The sequence below is a fragment of the Corvus hawaiiensis genome, chromosome 26 (genome assembly GCF_020740725.1).
Source record: "Corvus hawaiiensis isolate bCorHaw1 chromosome 26, bCorHaw1.pri.cur, whole genome shotgun sequence".
NCBI classification, from domain to species: Eukaryota; Metazoa; Chordata; class Aves; order Passeriformes; family Corvidae; genus Corvus; species Corvus hawaiiensis.
This window is the reverse complement of record NC_063238.1, coordinates 26,468,529-26,478,973: the sequence shown is the minus strand read 5'-3', so window position 1 is coordinate 26,478,973 and position 10,445 is coordinate 26,468,529.

Genomic DNA, 10,445 nt, shown 5'->3' with positions numbered 1-10,445 from the left:
AGTTGTCTTTTCACTGCAGTAACTACAAAACCGTTTAACAGACAGAAAGTTATTTACAATTGCACCTACAATTTCAAGTATACTGATGAAGCCACTTACTGATGTGGAAAGGTTACCACAATGTCTTGTTTGCTATAATTGGACAATAGTTTGTTAAAACACCCGAAATTGAGAGTCAGAAGCAAAAGGTTGTTTTGTGCTATTGGCACAAATTTGAGACCGTTTAATTTAGTAAAATTACTATTGTGCATGAATGTAATGAATCATAAAATCATTTGCCACTGCATATGCAAATCCTTACCTTTAATTTAAATGGAAGATCTCAAGGGAACTATCTCAATTATAAAGGAGAGAGAATTCCAGTGGGGAAAAACAAATACAACAAAAAACACCAAGAATAATATGTGACCTTCATCCATACTGCTTTCCAGGGAGGAGTTTATCTTACCAGCAAGGGATGAAGATCTCATGTCAGCAAGAGAGATTCTCTTGCATCCATGCAGAACTAGTGACTCTTAGACGTAAGTTGATAAAGAAATGCCATAAGATAAATGGAAGTATTAAAAGAAACATTCTGATTAAGAATTGGACAGAAGGTTCTCTACCATTAGTATTTACTTGCTTCTCTACAAGATTAAACCATCATTTTATGACAGGTCTTCATTTTATGCAATATTTCTATCAAATGAGATAATTAGTAGAGGTAGAATGAAAAAAGTTGTTTCATAAGTTGATCTTAAATTTTATCATCGAGAACTCTCAGGAACTAAATGGCACTATCAAAGCCAGATAAGCATATGGGCAGAAACTAGTTAAGGCAAGTTCCCAGTGTCAGACAATTATGTTAAATATGTGATTTCCAGGTTCAGGCAAATATCTCCACAGGAACAGTGTCACTCCACCTAGAATTTAATAAATTGGAACTAACAGCTATACCACTCAGTGTATATCTCACCTGCCATACGTGATTCAGCCATTAGTGGAATGTCTGAGATAACTTTTGGTGAGTAGCTTTTAGTTTGACTACTTAATATATAAAATGTCTGCTTTTGTTAAGTTTTAGCCTGTTAATTGCTACATTCATTTGGCTCTGCACTAGGAATGATAAAATTATGACTTCCAGTCTCTTCTTTTCACTCTTTTACAGGCTTCTGCTGGAGACCTTCGGACGTCTCTTTTTCAGCTTTCCAAGTCATAGCCTACATAAGATGTTCTTTGTACAGAAACTTTTTCACCTTTCAGACATCGTTCTCTGTTCCTATTCCAGTCTTGTATTGTTTCTGAGATGGGAGGACAAGGTCTGTGCAGAGCAGGCAGGACATATGCACCTCCTAGAGCATACAGTGGTATAGTGGTGCTCTGTTTACTGCCTGTTCAGCACATACTCCAAATACAGATAGTTCTGCCTGTCTTGCTTTACACCTCTGTACTTTGGAAACACCCCACTTCACAGGTAAAGTATTTCTTCTGCAAACTCTTTTTCCAAATACTGTGTTCTGCTTGGCCTGTATATGATAGTAGGTCTCCACATATAGGTATGAAAGAGAAAAATGTTGTTTAAATTACATATGGAATTAAGAGTCTTACTGCTTGCTAGTAACAAATCAAGAAAAATCACCCTTTGCTCAAAGTAGAAGAAAACAATAAAGTGAAAAAAAATTAAATCCATTGTAATATGAACACTTTTTCTGTCTAGAAGAAAGCATTGTTGGTTATCTCTTCTGAAGTGAGTTAGATCTGGGAAAGAAGGGAAGCTTAGTCTGGTTCTTATAGAGATTTCAATACCATGTAGAGATAGAGGAGTACTCATTTAGAAAATCAATAAAATTTGAAACAGTCTTCATCATTAATAGAATTTGAATAGTACCATATGTATAAATCTACAGATATGAGCAATATTCATACTGCTTGTGCTTCCATCCAGGCCCTAATATATAGAAAATGAGAAACATAACCCTTTTTTCATTCTCTTTTGCCCATTATGGATAAAATTACAAGCCCCTCTTGGATAGCATAAGTTCCAAACCAGGGATCAATATTTGATTCTTCTGGAGGAAGTAAAAGGTCTACAGATATCTACAAACAAAAAATGAAGACAAAAAGAAGATAACACAATTATAATGTGACTTTTTTTAAGAAGTTATATATTTACAATACACTAAGACTATATGTTAAAATCAGTTACAAAGTTAAGAACACTCTTTTGTAAGTGTGGAAAATTAACTTAGTCAACAGCTATTAATGGGACAGACAGAACTGCTTCTAAGAGCTGAATTTACCAAGAATTTCCATTGATGTGGCAACTAATTAACATGAAAATGCACTAAGAACCTGTGTAATCTTGAGCAACCTTCGTTTAGATTCAAAAATAACTTTCCTACAGTGAAAAAGCCACTGAAAAGCATAAAAAAAGAATAATTTTTTTTCCATATTAAGCTTCTTTAATGGATTTTATATAAACCAGCTCCAGCTGAGGTTAACTCTAAAATCCACAGTATACCCTGATACCTAGTTCTAAGGTACTGCTCTTTATTTTGGCAGTGTTGTTACTTTCACAGACATAGGTCAAGAGATAAGTCTTTGGCAATATAACTGGTTTTCACTTGGTTTAACCCACTTTTGTGTGAAGTCCTCCAAATCTGAGTGTTTCCAGTGATTTGCTGATATCATAACCCTTTTGTCGTTAAAAGTTGATCTAGTAGTATTGCTCTTCTTTTTGATAATTTGCAGTCAAAAAAGGGAACTTTGAATTAAGGGAAAAGTGCAAAGTTACCTTAATTGCAAAACAAAAAATAAAACCTCGGGGTGTTAGGGTTTGTTTGGGATTTTTTTAAATGTGTTTGTAATTAGCTCACTTGCACTAAAGACTTGGTCCAAGATACTGAAATCAGTTAGAGGTAGGAGGTAATATGGTTGAGGTTAATTTATCCTGCGTTCTCATTATTTGCTTTCTATAATCTGCAGAAGCAGACAGAAAGGGAATCAGTGCAGAAATACAGAGAGACATTCCTCTGGACGCCTGCAGATTCCTCTTTGCAGAAATAGGCAGGGGAGAAGATAGAAAGGGATCAGAATAGGATCAGGAGGGGTTGAGTTCTGTTTCTTTAGAAGCATAAATCTCCTTTCTGAAGCAGGAAACTCTTCTTAACCAGACTTTGAAAACTGCTGAAAACACCAAAAATGTATTTAGTGGTCTGTGTTAACAACTAAAACTGGGGATAAGTATGATCTTTGCTGAGACACTAAACAGATTCAAGTGTGACTCAGGCACCCAGGGCATATAAGCAAGTAAAAGGTATCATTCTGCATTGACAATGAACAAATGAATGGCACTTCCTTGTAATTCACTAATTTAGCTGAAGAATAGGAAGGCATTAGAAAGATAACAAGTAGGGAGTTAGGAAACAACTGCTACACTTACGTTTTAATGGTATCTTTACATTCATTAGTTAGTTTTAGATATTAGCCAGAATGTTTTATAAATCACTCCTACTATCTATAAATGACTCATCAATCCATAGTCAGATAAGTTTCTTCAACCTCTAATTGTACAACTTTAGTTCAGAGGGGGGTGTGTGTCTATTTCTTCAGAAATTAAGAAAAAGTACAAAAATAGATTAATGGATTAGGGAGATTTGGAAAGTGTTTCTAAAAGCAGAGCAGAAAGAGAGCTTACATCCTTCCCTCTATGAAACATCCAACACCTGTGGGTTTACTCTATCACATAAATGGTAATGGAATGAAACCCACAGAAAATTCACTTCCCTATTGTCTTTCCTCCTTTCACCATTTCTTTGTCCCTTGAGAGAGCCTATGTGGCTCTTCTTTGGCAGCCAGAGAGACTTTTTCCTCTTGTCACTGCAACCACAACTAAAGAATGACATGCAGCAGCATTAGAGGCTGAGGAGGTACAGAAAAAATTCAACACTGTCTATACACCAAGGAATTTCAAAAGGAGGATATTTCACTGTAAATAAATTTTGTTTCATAGGTCAAATACTGCCACAGTGTGCCTCCCTTCAATCCTCCTATATTCATATGGGCAGTGTAAATGAAAATGAAAATAAAGTTTACAAGGTAGGTTAAAAGTGCTCTTTCTTGGTCACATTCAATGTGTTAGTCATAAAGAATTGTGAGTGTTTTCTGCTATTAGCAAACATCTTGCTTTTGATCTTTACATATAAAAAGAACACAGTTTAGTTTAATTTAACCCTTACAAATCAAAGCTCAAGTATCAACTACACCAGTAAGCAGGAAAAAATACACTAATGTTATAATTTCACAAGCTGGTACTGTTCAAAATGAATTTGTAGTTACAGGCCATGCTGTGCCTTTGAACAGTGAACTGTTGTAACACCTATTTCATTAGTCAGTTCTAGTTGAATCTGTTCCCTGACACATGAAATACTAGTGAATCCTCATGTACCTCCTAACTCTTCTTGTGCAATTGAAAAAGATGCCTCTGGTATTGGGGTTAATAGCTGTTTTAGCTAATCAAACAATTCTTCTTGTAAGAAATGCCATCCCTCTTCTGGCAGCCAGGGTCCAGTTTCTCCTACAGGGCAGGAAGTTGCCTGGTCAGAGTTCCCTCCTCCTTTCCTACCGTACTCAGTGTTCCTTCCAAATCTGTCTCTGAAGGAAGAGAGATCTACAAATCTGGCATCAGGGTCACCTGTAGAATGCCTTTGTCACCTTTGACAGCCTAAGAAGAATGAACTTTTCCTGGCTGGGTCCTCTCAGGAATTGTGGTAAGGATGGCCCTTCTGACCTGAGTTCAGATCCCAAGTGAAAGCAGCAGTGCAGAGACACCACATTTATTTTTTTAATCTTAGTTCCAAACAGTTTTCACTTCTCCTCCCAGTCTTCCTGGAAAAGGCTCAGATTCAGTTTGGTTTAAGCACTGGGCAGAGGTTCAGTAAGATTGCATCCGAAACAGCAGTTTCCTGAGAAGAGAGATTCATGTTCAGAAGAAAAATAAAGTAGAATAAACAGCTGAAGAAACCTAAAGCGTCTTCCTACTTCCATCTCTATGAAATATCAGCAAGTGATTAGATTTTATTTCTCCTACTCATTTTCTTTAATATAAGAAAGGGACACACATAGTTTAACTCCCAGCAGTAACTCAGATTAGTGTGGAAAATACAGTTCTCTACTGGACTCTATTTACATTTAACCTATTAGATAAACGCTCAGCCAAAGCCTCCTCTCACTTACACAAAGAAACCTACCAGTTTTAGCACGGCTTGGTTGTTACATGAGGAAGAATTTGTTCCAGTCTCTTCTACACGACATGCACTTATAGTTAATTCCTCACAAAGATCTATTTTACCACCTTTGTGCCAAGATACTCTCAGGCTCAAGTAACTTTCAACCTCTACTTCTCCAGCTTTGAGACTTTCATCATGGCAGCTTGGCTTTGGTATAAGTGCTGAAAACTAGGTTAGATGAGGGAGAGAAAAATAAGTTGATAGTGTGGTGTGGATTGACATGAAGGCTGTGTTGGCACTTTGGGAGTTAATCAGGTTACTCAAGAGTAGTAAAGATTCAATAAAATTATTCAGGTCACCCCAAAAACTTCTCAATTTAGCAGTTCTCATAACAGGTCCAAAATATACCATAAATGCTCATTTAGAACAATGAAAGCATTTTTGCTCAATATGGATTAAACAATACCAAGTGTATTGTAATATTATTTAAGGAGATAGTACTGGTCTTCCTAAAATGCTTGTTTCTTGATTGTTTTAAGTATACAACATGGAAAAATGCTTCACAAAATGTCTTTTAGTGAAGTATCTTCAAAGGTATTGTAGCACAAGAAAAAGTAGTTTAGATACCTGTAGAGCATCTCTGCCTCTCTCTTGCTCCTCCCACATACTAATACATATGTGTTTATTAAAATACAAATGGCCTTCCAAGGCACTCCCTAAAGAAAACAGTAATCCAGTAAGTGGAAGGCATTATGAAAACAACTGAAAGAGATATTGAACCAGCAAGACAACCCTCTGCAGGGACGAACTTCAAATTTGAGGGGCACAACACTGAAGGCAGACTGACCAAAGGAATTCCTTCTGAAACCTGGTGTTGACAGGGTAACAGCAGTGCTGGCTCCTACAAGAGCATGCCAGCATATAACTCAATATGCAAGCTGTGACATACATTGCCTAAAATTAAAGAAAACATTAGTCGAATTAAGATAATGGATTCTCAGTTGACAACAGGGTCAGTTGACAACAGGGTCAGTAGTAAGAATGTAAATTCAAATGTGAGCCTACATCTCCCATCAATCAGATCAGTCATGATGTATGTGGCTTCTGCTATTAAATTTAGTTACCTATACTAGTACAATTTTCATGAAAGAAAATGGAGAAACAATCAAAGATATATGTGGCTGCACATCTGCATGTGGATCTCTTAAGGATCTCTTCCTTACTAATATTTCTTTATAGATGATGACCAGAATCAAGGACCTCGGTACGATTTTGTATTTCCTGTACACTTTAATATGGCCAAAAAAATAGGAAGAATGGAATACTTCCCAGGACTGCCTAGCTCTAACAGAAGGTTTTCTACAACAGTTCAAAATAATTTATAGTATTCAAATCACATATTCTCTTCTGGAAGCCTCTATCTTATTTAAGTATAATGTAGAATAACTTGCCCAGCACATGCTGTGCAGCTGTCCAAAGTCAGTGACCAGGGATAATAAAAAGGTTAGGCAGACACAGCACTTTTCTGGGTCTGGGCAGAGTGATGTGAGAGAGACCTGCAAGGCTCTTTGGAGTGACATACTCTTTGGAGTATGACAACAATAGTTGCAATGAAGTGCAGCTTGAGCTGATGTAGAAACCTCTTCTTTACTAGAGGAAGTTGTAAGACTGACATTTCACAAAGCAATTCTGGCTTCCCGTGAGCTTTAGCTCCTTTGAAATGTGGCTATGGGCCCATCACATTTCCCAGGCAGTCTGAAAGCCGATGCTTGTTTGTGTTTGCAACCTCTTCTGAGAAGAGAAGAGAGGAGAGGAGAGGGGAGGGGAGGGGAGGGGATATACCAAATATTGCAAGTCAAAGTACTTTTCATCATCTACATTTTCATCAAAATGCAAACATAATCATCCAAATATTTTCTGTTTTAAGCATAAAGTTAGCATCTCCTTTTTAGACTATATTTGGTTTGCTCTGCTCTTTCTATGTGCTGGTATGAACTAATAGCAGTTTTATTTTCATTATCTGGTAAATCTATTATCTTGAAATATCCTTCTGTAACACTCTTCTAAAACATCTAAAATTAATATATTGTAAGGGAACTGTAGCCAAAAGCTACATAACCTCTCTTATACAGTAATTTTTAATCTGGATATGGAAACAAGCCCTCAAAATATGAAAATCCGTTCTGACCTTTTAAATATAAGATAGGCATTTGATTCATACTTGATAAATGAGTTTTTAAGATAGAAATTTTTAGGAGGACCTACTAATTATAGTGCAACCCCCATTATTTACACCTTCCAATCTTGCGCATTTTTTACACCATGTTTTTTTTTCATGAAATAACAATTTGTAACAGTTTCATAAACTTTAAGTGTATATTTTCAAATAATTCTTAAGGTTTTAATTTCTCAGTACAATTATGTTGTATCCTTTTACTGTTCTTAGGAAAGGAAGCACGCTACTCTCAGTCTTTCATTCACATCAGCCAAAAGCTTTTTAAATTTACACTAAACAAGATTGTGACTTAAAGAAATTTTCTTTTTAAGTATGGATATTAAATGCTTACTGCTACCATTTAGAATACAAAGCAGGAACTGTGCTATGTATGTCAAGCACTGATCAGAAACATACTGAACAGGGGCATCATGCAACATTTATATCAGCAACAGGCATTCTTAATCCAAAATGTAACGTGAAAAAATTTGTTACACAACTTTAATCCCAGCTGAACTTCAGCAAGTTGTTATGATGAGCCATCTCCAGTATCAACAAAGGGAGCTGCAGTGTGACTGAGGCTGGAGCGCCTTCACTGTCAGAGCACCTCTGGAGCTCGTCCAGTCCAGTCTGGCCCCACTATGAGCAGGGTCAGCTGGATACAGCTGCTCATGACCATGTCCAGTCATGTTTTGAATATCTTCAAAGATGGAGACTCCACAGCCTCTCTCAGCAACCTGCTCCAATGTTTGACCACTCTCACAGCATAAAAGCTTCCTGTAAAATTTAATTGGAATTTCCTGTATTTCAATTTTTGCCCATTGCCTCTTTTCCTGTCACTGGGCACCACTGAGAAGAGTCTGCTTCTCTCTTCTTCACTCCTCCCTGAGCCTTCTCAAGTCCGGGCTAAAAAGCCTCTGCTTTCCCAGTCTCTCCTGATTTGACAGACACTTCAATGACTGAAGCCTTAGCACGCCTTTCAGAAGGTAGGTTGTGTTCAATGTGTCATCCTCGTACAGGACTCAGAGTTGAGTGTTTCAATACACGAAAGCTCTATGAGTCTTTTGTGTTTAGTTGTTTATTTCATTAATAATCTTACCCAAGTAGTGTGGTGAGAGAACCATATTTTAACTTTCCATCTAGCTTTTATATAGAATTTTGCAGAAATTCTTCTGAAATTTTAATCAACTGGTGTGTACATCAAGATATACCATACAGAAATATAAACTTATTTTTTATTTTCCATAAAATGGGCCGTGGTTACCGCAAATGGCAGTTCATTACTCCATTGGAACTGTCACAAAGAAAGCAGTGAACACTTTTATCTTTCACATTTCCTTTTAAACTTGAATCCCAGAGCTTCTGTGTTCCAGTCCATTGTTACAGTAATGTGAGGGCTAATGAGTTTATTGACTTTATAGATAGCTTTCAATTAAGAGGAAAGAAAAATTCTTAGAAACAAATTGCAGCTAAGATCTTCTGTCATCAGTGAGAACATCTCTCAATTTGAGGGTAATAACTGTCTCCAACAGAAATATATTCAGAAACTGTCTCCAGAATTATTGTCTACTTTTATCAGATACCATTTCAAGTGCAGATGAATAGGCACTTCCACTGCAGGAAAAAAATGAAAAGCTAAGGCAAAGAAAAAGCTCTGAGCAAGAACAACAAGGCGCAGAAAACTAAAGCAGCATAAAACCCAGTATCAGTGCACATGGACTTTTCATGGCACTGACTTAGGAACTGATAAGCATCTTCTCAAAGGAGCTGGCATATTCACCTAAAAGACAACAGCCATTTGCAGTTAAGAACAGAGACATCCAAAGTCACAGAACACATGCAGACTCTTAGTGTGTACACGTGCCTGAAATGGAGAGGGGGATATCATTTCCAGGTCCGTCAATTACATCCAAATCACCTAATTTTGCATTTCTAACTAACTGCTTTGTCAGTTATAAGAATGTTTCAACTGGTTGATTTGAAGGTGTCTATTTTTTTTTTTAAAGGAATATATTCCAGAAATTATGTTTCTTTTCCATATTTTCCCTTAGTTTTGCCTTTTTTTGCTAAGGCTTGATATTGAAAACCTCGTAAAATAAGGACAATGGATTTTTAGCAAAATAATGAGGAAGATTTTAAACTAGAAAGAATAGCAAAATTTTACTATAAAATTATGTTTATTCAAATTATATTATTAAACTGCCACTCATGACATTCAAAATGTTTTATATAATGAAGAAATGTATCATTTAGGACATTTTAAAGTGTATAACACTAGAGAGATATCATTACATTGCTTTTTCTCATCATTATACTGTACCAATTTAAAATTTTAATATCTATTCTCCAAAGGCTGTCTTGAGAAGAGTATTTTCTTCTACTTTTTCATTACTGAAAGTCTATTTTTTCCAAATTTGTTATAAAATCCTGATTTCTGTTCATAAGAGAACAGTAAAACTTATCTTCAGCAGTTTAAATGCACCTTTATATTAAAGATATGAATAAAATACAATGAAATACCTCAGTATGCACCATAAATCTGTCTCTAATGCCAGATATAATTGAAATAATTGGTGTGAATATATAAAGTAATTTTGCTCCTATATTTTATCAATATATATAATTATGCCATTGATGTGTCAATAATTAGACATAATATATTACTCATTCTTAAAGAAAAAAGTGTACATATTTCCGTAGACAAGTTATTGCTAAAAATATCCCCATTTTGTTTCAATATCCTTCTTGTTTCCAAAAAGACGAAATAATACAACAATAACTTTTTTCCTTCAAAATATCTGGAGTGTTTTTCTCAAACATCAATGATCTAGATGAAGTTTAAAATATTGAATTAACTAATTTTCTTTGTAGTTATTCACACATTCATCTGCACGTTATGTATTCATATGCCTTAAGTATATCAGTCAATACTAAAGAAATCTGAGAACAAGAAGAAAATACAGTACATGATTTTTTTTGTTCTTTTGCCATAGCATTTCAGAGAGAAAACAGTTGTGCCAAAT